The sequence below is a fragment of the Leptonychotes weddellii genome, chromosome 7 (genome assembly GCF_054177405.1).
Source record: "Leptonychotes weddellii isolate Sample4059 chromosome 7, ASM5417740v2, whole genome shotgun sequence".
Taxonomy (NCBI): domain Eukaryota; kingdom Metazoa; phylum Chordata; class Mammalia; order Carnivora; family Phocidae; genus Leptonychotes; species Leptonychotes weddellii.
In genome coordinates, this window is record NC_138375.1 from 105195215 (window position 1) to 105219771 (window position 24557).

Here is a 24557-nt window from a genome sequence, read left to right on the forward strand (position 1 = left end):
CTCTCTATTCCCCACCAATTTGTCCAGCTTCATCTAGAATCACTGTTCCTTTGCTCACTCCAGTCTAGCCACCCTGGCTTTGTGCTCTTTGAAGATCATGCTGAGCCTGTCCTCATGCCAGGACATCTGAATGAGGCTTCTTTATGCATGAACATGGTTCTGGACTCCTTACCATTCGGCTGTCAGCTTACAGTTCTTTAGCTCGGACAGAACTTCCTTCAACTCCTCACCTCACGTTGTTTCCCCACGACTTCTCCCCTTCTCCCCTACACACTCTTGTTTCTTCCATCTTATCATTCACCATGAACTAGAATGAATTTGCTTTTGTAACTTCTTTGTTATGTTTCGCCCATTGAATGCAGCTCCATGAAGGCAGGAATGGCATCTGTTTTATCCACTGTTATATATATAATACAGAGATGAACCAGTGTTCGGTACATAGAAAGTGTTTACTTAAATAAATAAATGTTTCTCTGTTTCTATCATTCTTTGCATTGCTTAGTGCAGGAGGGAAATACAAGGGAGACATATTACACCTCAAAGCAACAAACATTCCTGTGACATAAATGGGCCTAACTGGGCTGTTTAGAGGGTACAAAGACAGGTGAGAAAGAATGGCTGGACATGAGGATTTTGTGGTTTGGGTGGAGGCATGACTACAGCCTGAGACTGATGGATGCCCAAATGGGAGCCATTGGAGAGCATTGGCTGACTCAGCTCTGCTGGAAGGCACCAGAAGCTGCAGTAATGTTTGATCTGTGTCTTGAAGGATGAATGGAGAGTCATTAGTTAGAAAACGAGGCAGTCCAGATCTGGAGACTAGAGGCACACAAAAACATAATATTTGGGGGAAAACATCACGTTTAGTAGGACTGGAGCATGAGGAGGTAGTGGGAGTGAGAGAGGATGAGGGAAAAAATCTGAAGAACAAGTTATGCCATGGAAAGTAGCTTGAAGTGTGAACATGATGGCAATGGGAAGCCCTCAGCTGTGTTAGGCAGGGAAGTGGACCTCGTTAGAGCTGAAGACTGTTCTGTCCTCTTCACATAAGACAAACCTTTATTTTCTCTCGGTCTGACGTGCAAATTATTCAGTTACTAAAAAGAGTTCTCTCTTGTAACAAGAAAATTCTTCTTAGTTATAAAGCAAATAATCAGATCTGAATACAATGTCTCATATTCAGTAAGTTACCAAATCTTTATCAAATTCAAGTCAATGTCCGGTTTTACCTGGTTTGTCTACTTCTACCCACACAGCACTTTTACTGCTTGCCAGAACTGCCTGAAGCTTTCTTCTAGATACTATCTTTGAAAGACCCTTTATTTTGTTTTTCAGTTTCATCGGATGACTGATATTTACAGTTTCTAAACTGCCTTTACAAATTCTTCAAGTCAAGTTCATGATTTCTTTAATAACTCATTCCTGAAGTGTTTCTCATTTGTCTACAGTGGGGATAGCACCATGCCAGGAGACACAAGGATAAATAAACCCATCCCCGCTCTTGAGGCGCAGGTGTTCTAGCGCGTGCCCAGTACATATCACTCTGTCTTCACCACTCAGCCTCTGAGTGTGACATAGTTTAAGGAGAACACCCTAAGAAGTAATGGGAACATTTAATTTCTGGTGTTCAAAATAAAGGACAGACTTAGTATCAAATTACTCCCTCTTACATGCTCACTAGAAAATAATAAACTGAAAAAGAGAAAGAGGAAAAATGGATATGGATTAAATCACTGAAGAGATGAACATTTATGGCTCCCACTGTGTATACACATCCATGTGCTTATTTATTCCACAACATTCATTGAGGTGTGAATAATATACTCACTCTCCAGGAAACGTGCACAGTGGAACACTGTCGTTGAGAAAAAATATTGTCAGTGTCAGGCAGACTTGAATTTGTTTCCTGATTCCGCCGCCTAGAGCTTCACGCCCTTGGGCAAGTCATTTAGACTCTGAGAGTTTTTGTTTCTTGGTCAGTACAATATTGATGCTAGTGGTACCTGCTCCCAAGGAATCCTGCAATGATTAAATGAGATGACGCATGAAAGCACTTAGTGCAATACCTGGTGCAGGGGGGTACCTAACAATCGCGTTATCATTATTATTACACCGAGTACCTCTCCCTGCAGAAAAAAGTGAAATGCTTCTTCATCAGCATTGACTCTTGAAAGATCATTGCTGCAAGACATGGTTACGACAGTGAGCAAGATACATACTTATTTTAAGGAGCTCATCCTACTAAAGATTCAGGCAAGTTAGCTGGCAATTTGAATACAGGGTGATAGGCGCATGAAGTTAGGATGCTCCATGAGCACATAAATGAAGGACACAGTATGGTCTAGGGGTGTCAACGAAGATGTCACAGAACAATATCCAAGCTCAATCCTGAAGGTAGACTACAGGTTAGTTGTGCAAAGGGGAAGGGAAGAGAGCGTTACAGCTTGAGGGAACAGCATGTGCAAAGGCAAGAAAGAGCTAGTTGTACTCAAGGAAACCAGGAGCTTTAGTGTGGAAGGTTGTGGAAGATGAAGGCACTATACACAGAGAAAATAGCAAGTGCCATATCCTGTATGCGACAGAGGCAATGCCATTTTATGTCATCTGCATGACAAACCCGTAAATTATGTGGTTTTGTCTTCTGTTTTCAGAACAGAAAGCAGAAACTCAAATGATTTAGCCAAGTTTCCCAAATTTCCAGCTCTGGTTTACTACAAAGTCAGTATCCTTTCCATTAAACTATAGGCTTCCTCTCTGTATGCCATGTGCATATGTGTGATGCAATTTTTAAAAAAATATTTTATTTATTCTAGAGAGAGAGTTGTGGGGGGAGTAGCAGAGGAGGAGGGAAAAGCAGACTCCGTGCTGAGCATGGGGGGTACCTAATAATCACATTATTAGGTGATGCAGGACTTGATCTCAGGACCCTGAGATCATGACCTGAGCCGAAACCAAGAGTTGGTTGCTCAGCCCACTGAGCCACCCAGGCTCTCCTGTGTGATGCAAATTTAATTCCTTCTATATCATAATGATTAAAAATACAACTTTAAAGAAAGGACATTCCCATACAGTTGTTTTAAAGCCGAAAGATTTAAACCTGGCTATCTGATATCAACTCCTCAGATTATTTGAGCAAACTGTCTGTGAATGACAGCTCAAAATATACAAATGATTTAATTCCTTTTTTTTTTTTTTTGGTTTCCAGGAGTCTGCACATGCTGTTCCCTCAAGTCTGTAATTCTGTATTTTACAGTTTTTACAATAAATGGCATTGACAATAGCTACTATTACTAGCTGACATTTGATAACTTACGTAGCAGGTACAAAGTGCAAGGTGCCCTCCCCATTTGTATTTATTAGTTTTAATTATTATGAGACTGTCTGATTTCTTTTTTCATAAAGTCTCATCTTGTCTTCATTCTCTACATCATAAGTTTACACCTTACCCTTATGAGGAATCAGATAAAGTTGTGGCAGGGAGGGGAAGGAGTGACCTTATTCACCTCTGAACAATTTAGTTAGACCCCAGCTCGTGCACACACACATGCATATATGAGTATATCCAAGGGCATGTGGGCAGGGCAGGCACTAGACTTGATATTTACTGAGAGAACAGAGTAAACTAACATGTGCTTATCTGTCAATTCCTCTCTGCTTCCTTTCTGTTAGTGCTTTTCTAATAGGGGTGTCTTTGCAATGAGCGGCCCTTACATATGACCCGGAAGTAAAGGGAAGGATATGAAGTTGTGTTCTAACAATGGAAAATATGTCTAATGAAATTATATTTCTTTTTTTTTAATTGTCTAAGGAGATATTTAAAAATCTATAGTTGTATAAATATACTTTTTCATGTATAGGATGAATGTTAAGTTTCATTGGATTAATGTATGTATTTTGCCCTGAATCTTGTACCTGAATTTGCAGAGTTTTTGGGATAGAGTTTTTCCCCTTACTGAGACTGACCTTTTTAGACACAAATTGTTTCTCAGTCTAGCCTATCCACACTGTAATTAGAGATTTTCTTCTAGGATTTTGTGAATTTTTCTATTTTTGGAGGCTATTTCACTGTGAAGTTTAGAAAAGGCAAATACAAAACAGTCCAGGGTACCAGTCAGAGTAGGAAATTATGAGGTATCTTTAAGTGTCCATGAAATTGAGGGTAAAATACTGTCCTTTACGTCTCTCAAAACACATGTCCATTCAGGGCACACCCGAGAAAGGGACTGTGGTCCTCCATAGGTGCCTGTTTTGGTTTTCTACAGTTCTGTTTAATTCATCATTTTGTACATTCCTGGGAGTGACTTATAACAGATTACAACATTAAACTATAAAACAGTAGTAGAAGAAAGACAAATGGCACATTTTGCTTTTTTTAGATCTTAAAGTAGGCCAAACCTTCTGAATATTAGTTATATTCATGAAGCATTACCTTCTGAATCAAAATTTTGCTCTGCAGTCTCTGTCGTCATATTGTTGGTATATGCAATCATTTCAGATATACTTCATCTTTATTTTAGGGTGAGTGCTCTTAATTGTTTGGCTTCTATAGAGAATGGTTCAGGACTTAGGGGGCGGTGGTAAAGATTGAGCATTTTGAAAGGAGCCTTTTAGAAGGACCAAATAGGGTGTCTTGAAGTTGAATTACTAAAGCAATTTGAGTCTATTTGTCATAGTCAAAGGGGTCTCTTTTCAAAAACTGTCTGTAAATTGTTCAGATCAGCATGACACAGTTCACAATGACTTAAGAAAATTTCAAGTGTGAAGCAGTGTATCCTGATGTACTTAAAGTCCACATGATTTTAGTGAAAATCCTTGCTTGTATCTCTCTTGCTGTAAGTAGCCAATAATTAAAAATGATAGCAATAATAATAATAATACTGGAAAAGAAGAACAATAGATTAAAACTAACAATAATAATAACAGATAATTATTTAGTGTTTTTTATGTGCCAGGCACTGAGCCCAACACTTTATTTGCACCCTCTCGTTCAGTGCTTAAAAATACCAATTTTCAGTCCAGGAGAGTGGGGCTTAAGGAGATCAGATACTTTGCCCAGAGTCATAGGATAGAAGCCCAAGTAGTCTGGTGTCAAGGTCTGGGCCTTTGGCCATGACCCAATTCTTGTCCCTGTGTGACATTCACAAATCTAGAATTAGAATAGTGGAGTTCATCTGTCATCTGACACACTCCCTGGGTTTAGCACTGCACCTGTGAAGGTGTCATTAGCCCATCCCTGGGACTGGACTTGCCATGTGTTAGAGACTGGACGGGGTAGTTTCCATGCTTCTTCCAGTACTGCTGTTCCATGACCATGGAAACTGTTGTAGGACGTATGGTAAGGGTGAAAGGAGTGTGTGTCTGGAGTTGAAAGGGTTCCTGAGATGGGGACTTTTGGTGCTAACACGGGGACAGTCCAAGGCAAACCCGGACTGGGTCACCTCTTACAATACCTGATACAATGACCTCGTTTTTCTGGGCCTTTGTGGGAGAGTTCTTTGAATTCCTTTGACTGGGGCTTTCTGTTTCTTAGATAAACTTGAAGAACTAGAGCAGAGGGTAGATTATTTGAAGGGACTTGGGCATGCTTTTCCTTCCCCATGCATGTTATGCTCAACATGGTATGTTGGGAGAGTTTCACCTATCTTCCTTTCTCTGCAAAATAGCAGCCTAGTTTGTTTTGTCAAATTTGCCTTTCTACCCATACTTCTGGAATGCATGCTGACAAGATTACAGCAGTTGTAATCCATTCAAAATTACCTCCACTGATTGAAGGGAATGGTTATGTAATGAAGACAACTTCTTTTTATTGAACACCGACTTGAGAAAAGGCACTTTATATACACTGACTGTTTACAGCAGGGATTCTGGGTAGCCATTATTATCATGGTAGCTTTAAGGATAAGGAACCTGAACTAGTTCCATGAATCTGGGTAGTTTAGGCAACAAGAAAGAACATTTCAATGAATTCGACATGTAACAAAATGTCATATGAAATGACAATTTTAAATAATATAAACTACAAAATGCATCTGTTTATGTCCAGTATATAATATTAGAAAATCCTTAACTCTAAGTAAAAACAAAAGGTGCAAATCTTATTTTTTTAAATGTAATGGCTAGGGCGCCTGGGTGGCTCAGTCGTTAAGCGTCTGCCTTCGGCTCAGGTCATGATCCCAGGGTCCTGGGATCGAGTCCCACATCAGCGGGGAGCCCGCTTCTCCCTCTCCCACTCCCCCTGCTTGTGTTCCTGCTCTTGCTATGTCTCTCTCTGTCAAATAAATAAATAAATAATCTTTAAAAAAAAATAAAAAAATAAACATAATGGCTAATTAGTATTGGCACGGTTTTCGCAATGTCTGAGCAAAACTACAAAATTATGGGAATATTGCTAACGTTTATTGTATGCTTACTCTGTGAATTTAATCCTTCCAGGAACCTGCAAGCGAATAATTTCTCCCATTGTACTAATACAGAATCTAAAGTTCAGCCAGATTAAATTATGTCGCTAAGAACCATGGGAGGCAGTTCCAGAGACTATATTGGAACCTTGGTCAATCTGATGCGACTTGGGTATGATCTGCAATACGGAGGAGTTTGAAAACCGTCTGGATTATCAGTTCAATTTTTCCTACCTTTATCTGAGTATTATGGTAGATATGATCTCCATTTCCAACTTCTTTCAGAAAGCCATCTTTCTTCCAACCATGGAGAGTTAGATAAACTTTCTTGTGGAAGCTATTTTTCTTCTTAATTAATTATGTAATTTTAACATTTTACTCTCACTAGACACTTAGTACGTTCCCTCTGTTGCCCAGTTATTCTCTCCTTCTCTGTTGTTCTTTTGCAGTAAAAGGAACTGAGTGTCACCCAAATCCTAATGATCATTGAAGAAGCGGCAGATTACATATTGGCTAATGATATAATATGGAGTCATTGACAGTTCTCAAATCCCTTCAAACAAGAAAAACCTACTTTGTAAAGATCACAGAAAGCAGTTAGGTTCCACACTAATTCAAATTATTGACAGTTATCTTGCTAGTTAGTATTAAACAATTTTTATTTTGCATGAATCAAAATTTAATCAGAAACATAATTATAGTTAAGTTTGCGTAATTTATTGCAGACTCAAAGACTGGTAAAAGCATGTGTAAGCATACCACTAACCACTTTAAAAGGATTGTCATACTAACATAAATCTCAATAATCATACTTTGATTTAGAGTTTAGAGTGTTTTTCCTAATAATTCCTTCCACCTCTCCTATGGGAGAAGGAGGGACTTATTTCAACTTCTGAGATAGAAGTTAGAGAAATTAAATTACTTGCTTTTTATAACTGTAAAAAAATTATAATTAGTAACTAGTAAAAAAAAATTGAAAATAGACTAGAACACAGCTTCCCAAGGCAGAGCATTCACTGAGCTTATTTCTTAGCTGAATTATGAAATATTGACAAATTTCATGTTAAATTTACATTTCAGAGTAGCCTCTATCACAGAGCCCCTACATTTAGGTCTAGTTCTTTATATAGCTCCCCATAAATTCTTGGTTACTTTTTAGTTTTTATATCTGGCACTACTTTCTTATAATAAATTTTTATAAGAGAATAAAAGTAATATAAATTTTATAATAGAATTCACCTTTTAAAAATATTTAAATGTATGTATTTATTTATTTTAATTCCAGTATTTTTTTATTTTATTTTATTTTTTTATTCTTATGTTAATCCCCATACATTACATCATTAGTTTTTGATGTAGTGTTCCATGATTCATTGTTTGTGCATAACACCCAGTGCTCCATGCAGAATGTGCCCTCTTTAATACCCATCACCAGGCTAACCCATCCTCCCACCCCCCTCCTCTCTAGAACCCTCAGTTTGTTTTTCAGAGTCCATCATCTCTCATGGTTCGTCTACCCCTCTGATTTCCCCTGCTTCATTCTTCCCCTCCTGCTACCTTCTTCTTCTTTTTAATTCCAGTATTTTTAACATACATTGTGATATTAGTTTCGGGTACACAGTGTAGTGATTCAGCACTTTCATGTGTTACCTGGTACTCATCAGGACAAGTGTGCTCTTTAATCCCCATCTCCTTCCTATTTCACCCATCCCCCACCTCATCAGTTTGTTCTCAAGAGTCTCTTTCTTGGCTTGTCATTGTCTGTCTTTTTTTTTTCTTTTGCTCATTTGTTTTGTTTCTTAAATTCCACATGTGAGTGAAATCCTATGTTGTCTTGCTCTGACTGACTTATTTAGCATTATCCTCTCTACTTCCTTCCATGTCATTGTAAATGGTAAGATTTCATTCTTTTTTTATGGCTGATTAATATTGCATTATATATATACACACACACACACACACACACATTCTTTTTCATTTATTCATCTATGGATGGACACTTGGGCTGCTTCCACAATTTGGCTATTGTAAATAATGCTGCTATAAACATAGGGGTGCATATATCCCTTTGAATTTGTGTTTTTGTATTTTTTAGCTTGATTACTGAATCATGGGATCATTCTATTTTTAATTTGTTGAGGAACCTTCATAATGTTTTCTACAGTGGGTGCACCAGTTTGCATTCCCACCAACGGTGCAAGGGGTTCCTTTTTCTCCACATCCTTGCTAACATTTGTTGTTTCTTGTGTTTTTGACTTTAGCCATTCTGACTGGTGTGAGGTAATATCTCATGGTGGTTTTAATTTGCATTTCCCTGGTGATGAGTGATGTTGAGCATATTTTCATGTATCTGTTGGCCATCTGGATGTCTTCTCCGAAGAAATGTCTGTTCATGTCTTCTGCCCATTTTTAATTGTCTTATTTGTTTTTTGGGTATTGAGTTGTATAAGTTCTTTATATATTTTGGATACTAGCCCTTTATTGAATATGTCACTTGCAAATATCCTCTCCCATTCAGTAGGTTGCTTTTTAATTTTATTGTTTCTTTTGCCATGCAGAAGCTTTTTATTTTGATATAGTCCCAATAGTTTATTTTTGTTTTTATTTCCCTTGTCTCAGGAGATGTATCTAGAAAAATGTTGCTATGCCAATATCAGAGATCTTACTGCCCGTGCTCTCTTCTAGGATTTTATGGTTTCAGTTCTCACATTTAGGTTTTTAATCTATTTTAAATTTATTTTTGTGTATGGTGTAAGAAAGTGGTCCAGTTTCATTCTTTTGCATGTACTGTCCTGTTCCCCAACCCATTTATTGAAGAGTCTGTCTTTTTTCCATTGGATATTCTTTCCCACTTTGTTGAAAATTAATTGACCATATATAATTGTGGGTTTATTTCTGGGTTTTCTATTCTGTTCCATTGATCTATATCTTATTTTGATGCCAGTATAAAATTTTATGCCATACTGTTTTAATTACTACTGCTTTGTAATATAACTTGAAGTCTGGAATTGTGATATCTCCAGCTTTGCTTTTCTTTTTCAAAATCGCTTTGGCCATTTGAGGTCTTTTATGGTTTCATATAAATTTTAGGATATTTTCTTCTAGTTCTGTGAAAAATGCTGTTGGTATTTTGATAGGGATTGTATTAAATCTCTGTAAATTGCTTTGGGTAGTATAGACATTTTAACAATATTTGCTCTTCCAATCCATGAACATGGAATGTCTTTCCATTCACCTTTTTAAAGTGTGTCATTTGATAAATTTTTGACAAATATATGCATTCATGTTCTGTTGCTTGCTCTTATCCTTTACACTTCTGCGGTAGATATCAGTTCTCTTGGCCTGGCATTCAATCTACAGATTTTTCATCATACTTTAGTCCATACTTTTTCTGTTAAAAGTTTAACTAGTAAATATTTTAAACTTCATAGAGTGTATGGTATCTGACAAAACTACTCAACTGAATGTGGTGTGAAAATAGCCATAGACAACATGTAAACAAATGAGTGACTATTTTCCAATAAAACTTTGTTTATGGACAGTGAAATTTAAATTTCTTTTTTGGGGGTGAAATGTAAATTTCTTATATTTTTTACATGTCACATAATATTATTATTCTTTGAATTTTCCCTATGATTTAAAAATGTGAAATCTATTTTCAGCTCACAGGCCGTACCAACACAGGTGGCAAGGTGGATTTGGTTGGCTTGCTGACCCACGCTGTTATCTGAAGGATCATGAAATTATAGAATCTCAGAGTAAGGCCTGGAGAGCTTCTTATCTAATGCTTTCTTTCTTTAATTATGTGCAGAAATGAAGCTCAAACATAGCAAAGAACCCTAAGTCAGAGAATTTACACTGGTCAACTGGTAGTGGCTGGCCAGAGTACTGTGTTGGGAAGGAATGTCAGGTCCAGTTCGGACCTCATGGGAGAAAAATCGTGTATTGATTGATTGATGTTGTCTACCTTGAGTGCTGCAGTGGAATCTCAGTGAGAGGATATTTAATCTATGTAAATTCACTTATCTGTGCTCTGCTAAAGGAGGGGGAGGATGAAATGGGAAGGTCAAAGAGACAGCAAGATTGTATGAAAGGTAACTTGAGAATGAGAAAGAGAATAAATGAATAAATAACTGAAATACTGCAGGCTTTTCTGATTGATTGCCATTCCACTCAATGAGTATATTCCTCCTGTGTGAGAAGCTGGATAGGAATATCTTGTTCCCTTAGCTAGGAACATAACTCCATACGGAGAGTGATTCTAGGCTTTAAAATATGTATATTTTTAATTGCAGCAAATCTCAGATGCAAGGCACCCACTTAATGTAGTGTTTAGTCAGAATTTAAAAAATATATATTTTTTAAGATTTTATTTATTTATTTATTTATTTATTTAATTTATTTATTTGCGAGAGGGTGGGGAGGGAGAGGGAGAATCTCTGAGCAGACTCTGCCTGAGTGCAGAGCCCAACATGGGACTCGATCCTATGACCCTGGGATCATGACCTGAGCCAAAACCAAGAGTTGGTTGCTTAACTGACTGAGTCACCCAGGTGCCCCCAAAGCAACATGTTTTAATAAGGGAGAGAAATTGGGTTTTGTTGGATATTTTGAAACATATTGTATTGGCTCCCATATGGAGCTTTCCTAAGGGCAATTTGACTTGATGCATTTTTACCATATGTGACAAGGGAAAAGACACATCTCTGCTTTAGGTTACAAATTTGACATGTTCTAACAAGCCCAAGGTAACATTGGGCTTTAAAAACTCAGCTTCAACTTTTACTTAGTACCCTCACTCACAGGGCACAAAGATTGAAGACTATGTCAAATGATTAAGGAAGGATGCTTCATTGTCACATTGAGGAGAAACAATCAATTTATTCCATTCCTTTGACATTCCAGAAGGACTTTCTTTTTTTTTTTTAAAGAATTTTTTTTTTAAAGATTTTATTTATTTATTTGAGAGAGAGAATGAGAGAGAGAGAGAGCATGAGAGGGGGAGGATCAGAGGGAGAAGCAGACTCCCTGCTGAACAGGAAGCCCGATGTGGGACTCAATCCCGGGACTCCAGGATCATGACCTGAGCCGAAGGCAGTCACTTAACCAACTGAGCCACCCAGGTGCCCCCCAGAAGGACTTTCTATATGGTGTCTTTACTTATTCTTTATTCTTCTCAGGCTTTCATATAAACATATATGAACATATATGTTTCATATAAACATATCTTTATTCTTCTCAGGAGTAAAGGAATAGTCAGCAGAGCCAGAGAGTGTTCTTTACCTTTCTGATAACTTAATTGAATGATCAAACCATTAGCTTACCTTAGTCATTAAAATGTCTGCACTAAGTGTTTGCTCTTGTAGCCACCCTAGGAAGGGATGGGATCAGACAAACAGGAGTTCAACCCATGATCCTGAACTCCAGCAGTAGAAGTTGAGGCCATTGCCCAGGGTCAGTGTCAGTCTATGCCTGGTTATTAGCCCATACTGATCACAACTTACATAGACACAAGTTACATTTACCATTTTGTCTTGCTCAGAGGTGTTTCGGTCATAGAGAAGTTGCTTACCAAACAGATAAGGAACTCATACAAAGGCAGATACAAATTCAAAATATCATTCCTCTCCTTGTTCCCAGTTTTAAATATTTTTGTAAAGCCTTTGGGGAAGTACAGAAGTGGAATATCCAAGTAAAAAACTGGAGTATTAATCACAAATTAAAAATACCTGGTTTTATTCAGGTTTTGCCTTATGTGCTAGTTATATTCAGCATTCTTATCTGTGGCACAAAGAGAGTCCTGTATCTGTCTCTTGGCACAAGAAAACTGCAAGAATAAATTATATACTATGCTTCAGTATAATTCCTTAATTTAATTGCAATCCTATGTAAAAATTATGGTAATAAAATTATTGCTCAATCATGATGATTATTCGTGGTTTATGACAGATAGGCTTATTTTCCCCAATTAGTTCTAATTTACCAGCAGATACCCTTTTCTTCTTATAGCCTGTAACTATCTGCTAAATACACTCTTCCAAATTACTGGTTGGGTAAGAACAAAAAATCCATTGCCCTTGCTTCATGTCAACTTGATGATATGGCACAAACAATCTTTGTGTTATAAATAGTTTTCTTTCATCCCAGATGCAACCAGAAAGTCAAAGAAAATAATGTTATAGATGAAGAGAAGCATTCTTTCCATTTTCTGGAGTGAGTACAGTACTGCCAGTGTTCAATTCTTTTCCCCCCCTTTCCTGGCTTCCACCGACACTGCGTAATTGTGCAGCTCTGATCATTTTCCACAGTGGCTTGGTAACATGTGAAGGGTTACATTTTTCTGGTGATAAAGGGACATTTCATCTGTTCTTTAGAAACCTGTAAATGTAGTAATTTCTAATTTTGTTCTCTGGAAAGTTAATGCTATAGGTCTAGGTAAATATCTTTTTAAAATCTTAGTTTTAAGTTAGTTTTTTTAATTGAGGTGAAAACATAACATGAGATCTACTCTCTTAAATCTTTAACTGTATAACACAGTATTGATAGCTGTAAGCACAATGCTGTACATCAGACCCCTAGAACTTTTTTGATTTTGCATGACTGCAATTCTGTAACCATTGAATAGCAAGTCCCCATTTCCCTCTCCATCAGCACATGGCAACCACCATTTCACTTCCTGATTCTACGACTTCAACTACTTTAGACACCTTATATAAGCAGAATCATTCAAAACTGTCCTTCTTTGTCCTTATTTCCCTTAACATAATGTCCTCAAAGTTTATCCATGTTGTAGCCTGTAACAGGATTTCCTTTTAATGGCTGAATAATATGGCATGGAGTGTTCTTTATGCATTCATCTGTTGATAGACATTTAGGTTGCATTTAGTTCTTACCCACTGTGAATAATGCTACCATGAACATGAGAATGCAGATATCACTTCAACATCCTGATCTCAATTCCTTTGGATAAATACCCACAACTGGAATTGTAGAATCATATGGTAGTTCTATTTTTGATTTTTTGAGGAGACTCCATACAGTTTTCCATAGTGACTAAGAATCTCATTTTTTTTTCAAATTCTTGCCAACATTGCTATTATTTTCTTGTGTTTTGTTCTGTTTTTTGATAATGGCCATCCTAGTCTTGAGGTGATACCTTACTGCAGTTTTGATGCACATTTTCCTTGTGGTTAGTGATGTTGAAAATCTTTTCATATACATGTTGACATTTTCTATGTCCTCTTTGGAGAGATGTCTGTTCAAGTCCCTTGCCCATTGTTTAATCAGGTTATTTGCTTTTTGCTATTAAGTTGTAGGAGTTCCTTGCATATTTTTGGATATCAATCTTTTATCAGACGTGTCTTGGAAATATTTTCTCTCATTTCTCAGGTTGCCATTTCACTTTGTTGATGTTTCTGTTTCTGTGCAGAAGCTTTTTAAATTTGATGTCCCACTTGTGTATTTTTGCTTTCATTGCCTGAGGTTTTGGTGTGCTAAGCAAGAAATCATTGCCAAGACCAATGTTATGAAGTTTTCCCAATGTGTTCTTCTGGGAGTTGTATAGTTTCAAGTCTTACACTTAAGTTTTAATCTATTTTGTCTCTAGTGTAACACTGTGGTCCAGTTTTATTCTTTTGCATGCAGATATCCACTTTTTCACAGCCCCATTTGTTGAAGAGATTGTTCTTTCCCCATTGTGTCATGTTGGCACCATTGTTGAAGATAATTTGACTGTATATGGTAGTTTTTTCTGAGCTGTCTCTTCTGTTCCATTAGTTTGTATGTCTGTATTTTTGTCAGTACCATGTTGTTTGGATTACTGCAACTTCTTAATATTTAAGATCAGAAAGTGTAAAGCCTCCAGCATTTTTATTTCTCATGTTGTGTGTATTCAGGATCTTTGGGGTTCCATGTAACTTTTAAGATTGTTTTTCTATTTTTTAGCAAATGCATTAAATGTAAAAATGATGTTAGAATTTTGGTAGGGATTTCACTGAATCTGTAGATCGCTTTGGATAATATGGCCATTTTAACAATATTAAGTCTTCTAGCCATGAACACATTTGTGTCCTCTTCAGTTTCTTTCAGCAATCTTTTATAATTTTCAGTTTGTGAGTCTTTTGCCACCTTGGTTAAGTTTATTCCTAAATATTTCATTCTTTATGATGCTATTATAAATGGAATTGTTTTCTTTAATTTCCTTTTCAGATTGTTTGGTGTTAGTGTTAGAAATGCAACTGATTTTTGTGTACTGATTGTGTATCCTACAACCCTGCTGCATTCAGTTATTAGTCCTAACAGTTGTGTGAGTGTGTGTGTGTAAAGTCTTTAGGGTTTTATACATATAAAATCATGTCATCTGTGAGCAAGGATAATTTCACATTTTTATTTCTGATTTGGATCACTTTTATTTCTTTTTCTTGCCTAATTATTCTGTCAGTACTGTCCCCTCACTACTAGGCTGAATGGAAGTGGTGAGAGTGGGCATTCTTATCTGTTCCTAATTTTAAAGAAAAGGTTTGTTTTTCATTATTGAGTATGATGTTAGCTATGGGTTTTTCATATATGGACTTTATTGTGTTGAGGTAATTTATTCCCATTTCTCATTTCTTAAATATTTTTCTTATGGAAGGGTATTGAATTTTATGAAATCCTTTTTCCCTGTCTATTGAGATGATCACATGATTTTTATCCCTCCTTCTGTTAATGTGGTGTATTGCATTGATTGATTTGCATAGGTTAAACCATCCTTGCATTCCAGGCCTAAACCCCACTTGGTCCTGGTACATGATCCTTTTAATATGCTATTGAGTTCTGTTTTCTAATATTTTCCTAAGGATTTTTGCATCTGTCCTCATCAGGGATATGGGCCTGTGATTTTCATTTTTTGTAGTGTCTTTTTCTGTTTGCTATCAGGATGATGTTGGCTTCATAAAATAAGTTTGGGAGTGTTTGAAAAAGATTATTGTTAATTTTTCTTTAAATGTGTGATAGAATTCCCCCGATCAGTAAATCAGATTACTGATTCAATCTCCTTATTTATTATAGGTCTGTTCACATTTTCCATTTCTTCATGATTCCATCTTGGCAGCGTGTATATTTGTAGGAATGTATCCATTTCTTCTAGGTTATCTAATTTGTTGATATATAATTGTTCACAGTACTCCCCTATAATCCTTTTAAGTTCATTAGCATCAGTTGTAATCTATCCTCATTCATTTCTGATTTTATTTTCTTGAGTTTTCTCACTTTTTTTCTTAGTCTAGCTAAGGGTTTGTCAATTTTGTTGATCTTTTAAAAAATTATTCTTATTTTTGATGATTTTTCTATTGTTTTTCTAATCTCTATTTTGTTTAATTCTCCTCTAATCTGTATTATTTCCTTCCTTCTGCTAATTTTGGGCTTAGTGTGTTCTTTTTCTAGTTCCTTGGGGTATAAAGTCACATTGTTTATTTGAGATCTTTCTTCATTTTTTTTAGAGCGCAAGGTGAGGGGAGGAGGAGAGGGAGATTGAGAGAGAGAATCTTAGGCAGCCTCCAAGCACAGTGCAGAACCTGATGTGAGGCTCGATCTCACAACCCTGAGATCAGGACCTGAGTGGAAATCAGGAGTCGGACACTTAACCAACTGAGCCACCCAGGCATGCCATGAGATCTTTCTTCTTTTTTTAATGTAGACATTTGTAGCTATAAACTTCCTTCTTGGTGCTGCTTTTTCTGCATCCCATAAGTTTTGGTATGTTGTATATCATTTTCATTTCTCTCAAGATATTTTCTAATTTCTCTTTTGATTTCTTATTTGACCCATGGATTGTTCAAGAGCATGTTTTCTCATTTCCATTAGTTTGAATTTTTCAGTTTTTCTTCTGCTATTGATTTCTAGTTTCATGGTCAGAAAATATATGTGGTAGATTTCACTCTTCTTAAATTAGTTATTACTTGTTTTGTGACCAAACATGTGATCTATCCAGGAGAATGTTCTGTGGGCACTTGAGAAGAATATGTATTCTACTGCTTTGGGGTTGAGTGTTCTGTAAATGTCTGGTAGGTTCATTTCATCTGTAGTGTTATTCAAATCCTCTGTTTACTTATCAGTCTTTTGTCTGGATGGTCTATCTATTATTGCAAGTGGGGGTATTAAAATTCTCTACTATTATGGTATTGCTGTCTATTTCTCCCTTCAGTTCTAATCAATGTTTGCTTCATATATTTGGGTGCTCTGATGTTAGGTATGTATATATTTATAGTTATTGTAAATTAGGATCAGTACCCCTGCAACTCCCTTGCCTGCCTGCTTGGTGTAAGGAGATAGTGCTTCACCTCCAGGTTACCCTAGTCCACCATTGGTGAAAGTCTTAGTAACAGGGAGACTGCCACTGAGAGGGGTTCTCTGCATCCACTCACCTCCAGCAAAGGGGTCCTGACTATTTTCTGACAGGTGAGTCATCTCATTCTAGAATCCCATCTGTAAGTCTAGGGTCTGATTTCTAGGGCCATTTCTCATACCAGCTGCCTCGCCTCGGTTCCTCTCTAAAGCAGAATATAAGACAAGGCAGTTTACTTTGGGAAGTGATCCTAGGGAACAGGAATAGTGGAGAGGAAGACTGGGAAGGCTGAAACTAGGAAAAGGGGAAAGGCAACAGAAGAGGGGATTACTGAACTGGTCTTAACTGTGGTCAGTGGGGTTATACCTTGCAGGATCCCTCTGAGAAGCTTGTAGAATATTCCTCAGAAATGGTCCACCGAAGGACAAGTGAAGGGAATATTTACTGCTGTATGCTGCTTCACGGTATTATAATCCCTAGTAATTTAATTCCCCCTCTAGACTATTCCTTAAGAGCATGGTCCAGGTTTTATATCCCCAGTGTTGACCACAACACTTTGAACACAGAAGGTACTTAATAATGAATACTTATTGAATGAAACAGTCAATGAATGTGCTCTGCTCAGTCATTATTCTAACCAAATAGGAGTTACTGAAATCCACAGTATACACTGAGCCTTTCCCTTAGGCAAAAGCTAGTTAACAGTCCTAGTTCATTTGGGATGCTGTAATACAGTACCACAGACTGGGTAGCTTATGAACAACAGAAATTTATTGTTTATAGTTCTGGAGTCTGGGAAGTCCAAGATTAAGGTGCCAACATGGTTGTGTTCTGGTGAGAGTCCTCTTCCCAGCTCAAAGCCAGTGACTTCTTGCCATGTCCTTACCTGGTGGAACAGGCTAGGGATCCTTCCAGAGCCTCTCTAATAAGGCACTAATCCCATTCTTTAGGGTTCCACCCTCATGAGTCTAGCACCTCCCAAAGGCCCAACCTACTAATACCATCACACTGGACATTAGAGTTTGGGATTAGAACATTTTGGGGGAACACAAACACTCAGACCATAGCGTTAATCTATGTCTCCAAAAAAAGTATCTATTTATTCTTTGTTGACCAGGGCTACCACTAGTGGGGTGGGAATTTCAGTGTCTTCTATACTTCCTTTTTTGATTTATGAATATATATTATGGTTCTATAGTTCCTTGTCTACCTTAAACACACACACACACACACACATGCACACACACACACACACAAATACATCTTGCTCTGGAGTTAGACTGCCTGGGTTTGAGCCCTGATATCTCTACTAATACTCTGTGTGACTGAAAAATTTACTTAATTCTTCTGTTTCTACACCTTTCAAATGACAGTAATTCTAATACCCACTTTATGGAACTGTTGTGAGAATTTTAGGTGATAAGCTACATGATATACTTGACAAATAAGTACAAGTCCCAAATGAGTCATTTCACTGATAGTATATAGTAATAATGAAAGAACTGTTTTGTGAAAGGAAAATATCTTCTGTGTATGTCATGGCTCTTGGTGTCATCTAAGCACATATTATTATGGGCAATGCTGAAAATATTTCGCATTTGTCTGGCACTGGCTTTCACCAAACAGAGTGGTCACAGGTCATTAACCATCATTATGGCCATCCTGGTGTGTACACACTGACTTTAAGTATGCAGCCCCCTCAGAACTTTCCCAAAATGGAGGACTCCTCTCATACTGTCCTGATCCCACTCCCCATCTCCAGGTTTCCTATATCCCAGGGTGGTTTGGGATTATGCATAACTCTATGGAGGCAGATTCACATGGGAGATAGGCTGCTGAGGCATTGGTTACAGGTGAGGGATAGTTGCTTCTGCTCAATAGCACCTATTGTGGTGAGGAGGGACACTCACGTGCCACTCTTAGCAAACTTCCTTCAGTTTCAGGGAGTCTAGTGTGCTTTGCTGTTGAAAGAACCTGAGTTTCTTTGCCTGTGCGCCACACTGGAGTCACCTTGAATCCATTCAACATCTCTGCTGTCTCAGTTATCTATAGGGCACTAGCAAGTGCAGGAACATCCACCTCCTGATTGTGTAAGTGCCACGTATGGAGGCAGCTGCCATGACAGTCTGACTTTGCAAGGTTGTCAGCTGAAGAGGAATAGTTTATTTTTATGAACCAAAACAATGACTACAGTGGACAGCTAATAGACATCTGGTTTCTGAATAATGGGAAACTTTTATCCATTGCTTCAGTTTATAAAACCAATAGCTAAAATATAATTAATTCCCACTCCATCACTGCAGGATAAATGGATGCTGTTGAAAAGGGAAGAAGTAAACTGGTCTGCATAATCTTTTTTTTTTTTTTTGCATTACATAACCTTATAGGTTCTCATCATCACGTAAAAGATGAAGACATGACCTTATAAATGTGAATTCCCAAAAACCATTTGGGATCTGTGCTGCTGAGTTTTCTAATTCTCCCACTGAGCTTATTGCATCAAAAGAGGGAATGAGATGCAGTGGAAAGAATGTGCAGTTATAAGCGTGATTTTGTCCCTGACCTTCTACATTCTAACTGTGGGAAGGTCAGCAAGGCATGTCACTATTCTGACAACATCTGCTTCTTCATTTGCATCAAGATCTTCCTTATATGCTTTACAGCCTCATGTCCCAACCAGTGCTCTGCAACACTCTTGAATATAGCCATATTGTTTTTGGTTACATCAAAATGTATTCCCATTCCCACTCCTACTCTTCAAAGGCAGTTGAATCAGCTCTGAGGTGGATGAAACATCAAGATTTGTTGCCTTTCACTAGTGGCTGCCTTCTCTTGGCACAACTTCCCATTGTGGACAAAGAACAAATAGAGTTGCCAGAGAATTTCATGTTCTCGTTGTCCAAAGAGCATGCCACATTGCCCAAAATGTGGCCAGTAGGGATGGGGGTACTAGAAAGCTAGACTTGGGGATCTGGTTGATGCAGTTGTAATTGGATGCCAATATATGTCTTTCTATATATGAAGTATGTCTATCCTTTTACAGTAGAGTGTGCCCCTTTAGTGTTATACAAACTAACTTCAGAATTTCTGTAACCAATCATATAAATTTGACTGATGGAAATTCCATCACTCTTCTGAAACATTTGATAAAAAAAGTGATAAAGTTTATAATCTATTTTCATTATCACAATGCTTGTCAAAAAAGATAGAGGAACTCTCAGCACCTTTACATAAAACCAATTTTTGCAAATATTTGTTGAAAATTATGTTTGTTTTAAATCATGTAGTTGAGCAAATAGCTGTTTTATGGATAATGTCTAACCTGAATTTGAAGAGCTCCTCATTCAAAAAGCCTTGATAAAGAATTGTGTCAAGCTATTATTTGGAGCTTATACAAAGTAAATATTTAGACAAATCTGTAATACTTTGTATTTTATTTTTATAATGATACAGATAAAGTGTAATAAAAATTCTCTCAGCCCATATACTCTCAAATCTCTCTCCATTTACTCCAGTATCCTATATAAATATCTTGATTTTCTGTGTTCCATAATGAGAAGAGATTGAGAACAACTGACTTAGAGGGTGGATTTGAGGTTCTTTTGAGAAAATTCATAAGAATGTCTTTTGTGAGAGGCACCTGTGTGGCTCAGCCCATTAAACATCTGCCTTTGGCTCAGGTCATGATCCCGGGGTCCTGGGAAGCAGGGAGCCTGTTTCTCCCTTTCCCTCCCTCTCTCTCTCTCTCAAATAAAATCTTTAAAAAAATGAATGTCTTTTGTGAATCATATTTTTTGGTACAACTATCACATATTATCTCCTTTTGTGTTACTTTCAACCCAGTATTTTCCCTTCCAACAGGCCAGTTCAGACTCCAGTAGTTTACCAGTATTTGCCCTACTGAGTCACAATACACACACACACACACACACACACACACACGCACACACACACACACACAAAGGAATCTGGAATCTATCAGGGTTGAGTAAACAGAAGGTGATTTTTATCAATAAAATGGCCCCAAAAGACATGGTCCACAAATCCCACACAGCAAAACCTGAACAAATACAGCTGTTCTTTTAGTTTATAGGCCCCTACCTTTTTTTTGTAATGAAAACTTTATGTGGCAAACATGTTCATTCCATTTTTCTTTTCTGTGAATGGGCTCTGTTTTATCCTGCAAGCTCCTAGAGAGCAGGAGCAAGTTTCAGAACTCTGGACAGAAGTACTTTTTGTTGGGTGATGTGCATTTTAGCGCTCTGTCCCAAGAGAGTCAGACAATTTATTACAACTCTTTTGGGTCTCAACAAAATAGGTGAAAACAACAGGGTATTATAATCCTGATTTCCATTTAAAAAACAACAATGCTAAAGACACTGAAGAAACAATAAATCATAACAGCTCTCTCCGTTCTACTTCTAAAACATGTACTGAATCCATCCACTTCCCTCTAACTCCATTCTCTCCATATCCTTTTGTGTAACTTCAGTCTAAGACATCAGCATATGTCACCTAGACCACAATAAGAGTGTCCTACCTGGTCTCCCTCTCTGGATTCCTTACACTGTGTTCCCCACATAGCAACCAAATCCCATCACTCCCCTGATTAGAATCCTTCAGTGGTTTCCCACCTCACCTGGAATGAAATCCAAACTGTACCGTGGCTTACTAGATTTGGTATGCTCTGGCTCACTGATGTCTTCTCCTGCCTGCTCCTCTGGTTAATGTGCTTCAGCCACACTGACCTGTTGACTGATCCTCAAGTCTGCTCAAGCTCCTTTTATCATTCACACCTTTTTTTTTTTTTTAAATGTTCCCTGTACCTAGGATCTCTTTCCTCAGATCTTCACATGGCCAACTGCTTCTCATTCTTCATCTCTTGACTCCCCTAATTAGGAAGAACTTCCATGGTCATCCTGATTAAAGTAGCCCTCCAGCAGAGGACCCATTCAGCATCTATGGACTTGCTTTATTACCATCATAGCACCATGTTTAATGGTCATTCAAATTTGAGAGTATCTTGCTTAATTACTTGCTTCTGCATTTATTTTCTAACTTCTCCAATGAAACATAAACTCCTTGAGAGCAGACGACTTGTCTTCTTTTCCTACCACTGAATCCCCAGTACCTATTAGAGTGCATGGCAAATAGTACTCACTCAATAATTATTTGCTGACTGAATCAATGAATGAATGAAATGTACCATGACAGTAATTATAGTAATTATAACAGGCTTTTAGGTTAGAAGACCCTGCTGGGAAGATAGAAATAAAAGGAGTAGAAATTGCTAAAACTCATGCTATCAAAATAATATTCTTTCTCAGTTGGAAGTAGAGGCTATTAAGAGGAAAAGAAGTAAAGACAAATTTTCAGGTTCACTCTATTAACAGGCAAGCTAGAATTCAAATCTGATAAAATGTATGGTCTCCTTACTGAACAGCACTGGCCACAAATGGCCAGGTTTCTTTCACTTGCGGCATTGTCTAATGGCATAGTGGTTAATGTTATTACATAATTATTTAAAATGTCATAAGGTCTCAGTTGAATATTCATTGTGTTTAAGAACCACATTCTTTCTTATAAATATTACCTTTCTTCTGCTGAAATAATTCCAAGTGCTTTGCCAAACCATGGTTCAGCAGCATGCTAACTCCCTAATGAAATAAAGCAACATCTGCCGTAAATTTCCTATATTCTGGACCGCAGGCATGTGAGGGGAAGATAGATCTAAAAAATGTGTTTGGTTGGAAATCAGAAATGAATTCTGGGAAACCAATCTAATTGCCTGATTGGAAGCTGTCCCAAATTTTTGAAAGTTACTCTTTAAAATAAAAGGAAGGTGCTCTCAGAAATTAAATAGCTGCATATCTACCGCAGTGATTTTCCCTCTCATCTCAGGAACTATAAGCTCTGTTGTATCAGGGGAGAATTCTCTCCCTCCAACTAGTAAGTTCTCGGCTCAGAATCACAGCCAGGCAAGCCATGTATCAAAGTCTATGGGCAAATCTATTTATTCATTGGGCAAGAATTGTCTTCATGTGTTCTGTTGTTCACATTATCAGCTCTACTCCGTTCTCTTGTGCCAAGTCCACTGCAACTGCTTCTTATATTATCTCATTTTGTTCTCATAGACACCCTATTTTTCCTATTTGACCAGTTATGAAATTGAGTCTTAGAGAAGTGACTTGACCAAGGTCACACAGGTAATAAGTGTTAGATTGAGCCTCAGCCCCATCCAGTGTGACTTGACCCAAGCTCTAAACCATTCCATTATATTCCCAACCCTTAAGCACACTGCAGTGCAATACCATGTTCTCATAGTTGAGGAATGTGCTCTTATAAAATGAAAACAAAACAAAACAAAAACCTGGCAGCTAATTTGCTTAATTTATTTTTATTATAATGTTGCTTATGATAAGTCAAAACATAAATCTAGGTATATGTTTCATATAAAGCTATAAAGTCAAATATGTTTGTAGATTGAACAAAGAATAAAACCAACAAAATTCAAATTAACACAATTTAATGGGGAAAATGAATCATGCTTTACTGAAATTAAACTACCACTCACAGCAGGGATCTGGCAGTGTTTCTCTGGTGGAATTCTTTCCGACGGGGCATGCCTTTGGTACACTGGGCCATGACGCCTCAATACCGCCACCACTTTTCTCCATTAAAAATTCCACGACACCTTTGTTTGTGGCAATCACTTGGCCTTCACATAGCTTGAGCATGGCATTGACATAGTGCTTTCCTTTGTCCTTTTCCCAGCGGCCTGTGGCAAGTGAAGTATGCCACCAAGTGCCAATGTGAGCATAAGCACAGGTGGGAATGCAGGTACTGAACACATGTGCTAGTCCTGGCTTAGAAAGTGGTCATCCAGATAGTCCAGAAGTGCTGATGGTGTTTTAAGATATCAAAGTAAATGCAAAAATTAAAAAAAAAATTACAGATGAACTGGAAGACCTCAAAAATATGTCCCTGGGCACCGCCAAGGGTCTGCAGATCCCCATTTGAGTAACCCCATCCACAGTCAGTCTTTCTGAGTTCAAATGATGATTTACCAACTGTGTGAATTGGGTACAAGCTACTTAATCCTCTGTGCTGTTTCTCCATCTATATAATGGAAAAGAAAAGAATGCTGTGAATGTTCACTGATACAGTCATATAAATTGTTCAACTCATAAGGTGAAGGATGAGATACAAGTTCTAGAAATATTTTCTAGTATTGTTAATATTATTAGGTGATCATGGTGTACTGAAGAAAGCAGATATGCAGACAACTCATATGATGCAGGGAAAAATTGCTTTGTATCTCGAGACACCAAGTGCTCTTTGAACATTGGTAAGGCAGTGAGAAGAGCGAATTCATACAGCTGGTTGAGTGGCAAAGCTGGGACTCAAACCTGGCAGTCTGGCTCCCTGGGATGTGCTTTTGAGTTCTTTTTTTTTTTTTTTAAAGATTTTATTTATTTATTTGAGAGAGAGAGAATGAGAGAGAGGGGGGAAGGTCAGAGGGAGAAACAGACTCCCTGCCGAGCAGGGAACCCGATGCGGGACTCAATCCAGGGACTCCAGGATCATGACCTGAGCTGAAGGCAGTCGCTTAACCAACAGAGCCACCAAGGTGCCCCTACTTTTGAGTTCTTGAGAGAGGTTTAAAGTTAACAAGTAAAGAGAGAAGAACGTTGGTCATCAGCAGAGTGATCCATCTCACCCTAAAATAACCACACTCGAGTACAGTGACCTACTGTCACTCTAGCAAATGCCACAGAAGCTTGAACTTTAAAAGCTCCATTCAGTCTTGGGCACTTTTCCCTCCTCTTTCCGGA